Source organism: Gavialis gangeticus, unplaced genomic scaffold, assembly GCF_001723915.1.
Source record: "Gavialis gangeticus isolate Ggan-Ray unplaced genomic scaffold, GavGan_comp1, whole genome shotgun sequence".
Classification (NCBI taxonomy): Eukaryota; Metazoa; Chordata; order Crocodylia; family Gavialidae; genus Gavialis; species Gavialis gangeticus.
The window spans coordinates 1,793,998-1,797,126 of NW_017728973.1; positions in this window are offsets into that span (position 1 = coordinate 1,793,998).

The following is a 3,129-nucleotide window of genomic DNA, read 5'->3' on the forward strand; positions in this document are numbered from 1 at the left end:
AGAGCCAGTACTAGAAGGGATGAGCTGGACTTCTATTATAGACTTGCTGGCCCTTCTGGTACTGGATTGGGAGGGGTAGAGAAATAACTGGACTGAAATAATTGGCTCCTAATCTGGCTTCTGGATGACCATCTGCTGGAAAATGACTCGGTCCCCTGGTCATGGATTTTTTTTTTTCTAGTCGGGTTTTCTTTCTCATCTCTGGGCCCTGCAGTCTCTGGTAAAAGGGAATGGATGATTTGGAATCTGTAGAGAACCTGTTCAAACCTTCATCTCCCAGTGATTCTCATCTGAGTTGCATAACAACCATGTTGACTTAATGACAAGTATAGGTCAATACTAAGACAGTCCAGGGGAAGCAATTCTCTTGACCAATTTGGGAATCCCCCTTATTGGAGCTCAGGCCTCAGCTTGGCTATGACCTGTGAATAGCATTCTAGTGTGCAGAATAGGATACAGTCTGAAAAAGCAGGCTGGTGCTTGCTTGTTGATAGAGGCTGCCTTGGTAAATGAATGAAGGTTAAACAAGCAAGAGCTGTTCCTTCGAAGGGGAAAGATTAGAGGAGAAATCCTGAAAGGTGGAAGAGGCTGGCTGTCCCAGGCTGGTACAGATGTAGAGCCTCTGTATGTATTGCAGATCTGGATGAGGACCAAGGTGGTGCTGGCCAGAAATAACATTTTGCTTCCTCCAATGTTCAGCAAAGAGCTGTTTAATTTCATTGCTAATAGAATGGTGCTTTTTGCCCAGAATAGGAACCTATGCTAGTATTTTCTGGTTTTTAACAATCCTCCTTCTTCTGTCTCCTAGTTTCTCTGGAAGACTAGTTCCAAGCTTGAGTGCCGCAAAGTGGTTTTTGTTTTGTTTTCCTCAGGGTTGCTGGAGGGGACTTGTCAAACAAGGACTAAGAGCGGTCTAGCTTGGACACAGTGTTGAGTACAGGTTGAACTCTTCTGGTTTTTGTTTTCCCCCTTTCCCTCCCCACTCCCAGCCTCTGCACATGGCCAGAAAACTGTGCACTGACCAGATGCAAATGCTGGTGACATGAGGGGTTGCTGAATTCCAAAGGTGCTCTCGGCTTCAGCTGGAACTACACACTTACATTGTTCCTAACAAATGGGATAAACTTCCATATGCTTAATGACTTCGGGTATGGTAATCCTTCTATAGCAGAGCATTATGGCATTTAAGACAAATGGCATAATAAAGCAATAGTTTACAAAAGCAAGTACACAGTTGTATTTACCAGTGCACGCTCGTACAGATGGGCTCTTGTTAAAAGGTTATGGTTGCTTTTCAAAGTACTGTCCTTAATGTGAGGGCTTTCTGCTAATCTACCTGGAGCCTTTGAGAGCAGTGCCATTTAAAGTACATTCTTTGCTTGCTTCTTTCCCCCAAACTAGGACAAACTCAAGTTCTCCTCTTTAAGAATAGACTCTGAAGCTGTTGCTGGAAGATGGTGGTGGAGGGGTGTATAATTTTTCCTTCTAACTTGTTTTGTAGACCTGCAAGGGCCTTCTGGATTGGCGTTGTGACCACAACAGTGTAGAAATTGGTTTTAAAACCTATATGCTTTGCTAAGTCTCAAGTAATGCTACCATCACCAGTGAAGAAAATAATGGGCATCTTTTCTTTTTGTCTTGATGGTCTATAGTCAGTAGCTGAAATACTTCATCCGACAGCATAAGAACACAGCTGGGCACCTTGGCTGGCTGCTGCATGGGGTTGGGTAGTAAAGATCTGGTTGCTTCTGTCACTGATTTGCAAAAGTGCTTTTTCTTTGCCCTATCTTGCCTCACCCTAGTTGTACCACTGGCTTCATGAATCTAGCCTCATCTTCATATGTACTTCCAAAGTCTTGTGTCTGGATGAATGGCTCTTTGCTCACTCTTATAAAATTTCCCATGCCTCTTAGTAATGTAGCTTCTGTACTAGCTATATTTATATTGAGCAGAGACCCTAGCTGGAGTTGGTCCTGCACTAGTCTAGGCCAAGTCAACTCCTGCTCCAAACTTTTTGATCTAGGTATGTCCAAAGTCTTTAGACACAAACAATGGCTAAGCCTTGTGGACCCCTCCTGAACCCTTACCAGATCTAGTTGAAAGTCAGAAGTGGGGTGATGTGATACAACAAGCTGCAAATCTCTTGGTCTACCTGGTGGCTCACAGTGGGGAGCAACTGTTTTGTGTTTTAATTTTTAAGCAGCCTATCCCTTTGAATTCTAGCCATGTAAGATCCGAAGCAGGATTCATGACTTCTTCCCCAAGTTCTTCTTGGGATCTGAAGGTTAAAATACTAGGATGGCGGCAGCAGAGTGCTTTGTGCCTGATCTTGTTAAGTGAGGCTCTGAACCATATGGTCTGCAGGCCATCTGTAGCAGCCTGAGCAGGACTGCTTAGCATGGTGTTTGCTAATACATCAATGGCCAATGTGTACCACTAATCCTGACCCAATGGATAAGCATTCTTTTGCTGAGGTGATGCACAGAACTAAGCCCTGCCATACAAAGGCAGAGTTGGAAAGTTATGAGACTTGGCAAACCTTCAGTATCTACCTTGGACTTCAGGTAGTGTTCCCTTCTAGAAAGGGAGTCCCTGCTAAGCAGGCTTGGGACCCTAGCATGGGAACTACGTGTGGTCTTTCAGGAGCTGCTCTTCTTTCTTGAATAAATAACAGCTTGGCTTACAAAAGCAAAAGTGCTGACAAGGAGTTGACTCCATATCTGACACTACAGGACTTTTTACTAGTTCCATGTTGCCAAAATGATAACGGATCCTGTAAAGGAAATGGGAGAAGCTGATGACCAGTGCATGGGGCAGGAAGTCAGCCTAAATCTTTTGTGGACTTGCAGTTTTGCATCCTTACAGCTTCCAATTGCAAACCTTCCCCCACAGTGGATTGAGTAATTTCCTCCTTTCTTGGGATGGGGGTAGGGAGCTGGGTTCTTTTGTGTTGTTTGTTTTTTTTTTTAAAAAAACAAAACCCTACACATCTTCAAATAAAACTTTCTTCATGCTCTTTTTGTAGCAACAGTTCTTAACATCCTTACGCCCTTGGAAAGATGTGGAGTACTGGGCCTGCATGATGCCTGTACAGCAGAAAGAACAATTGGTCCTTAAATGAATGATAGC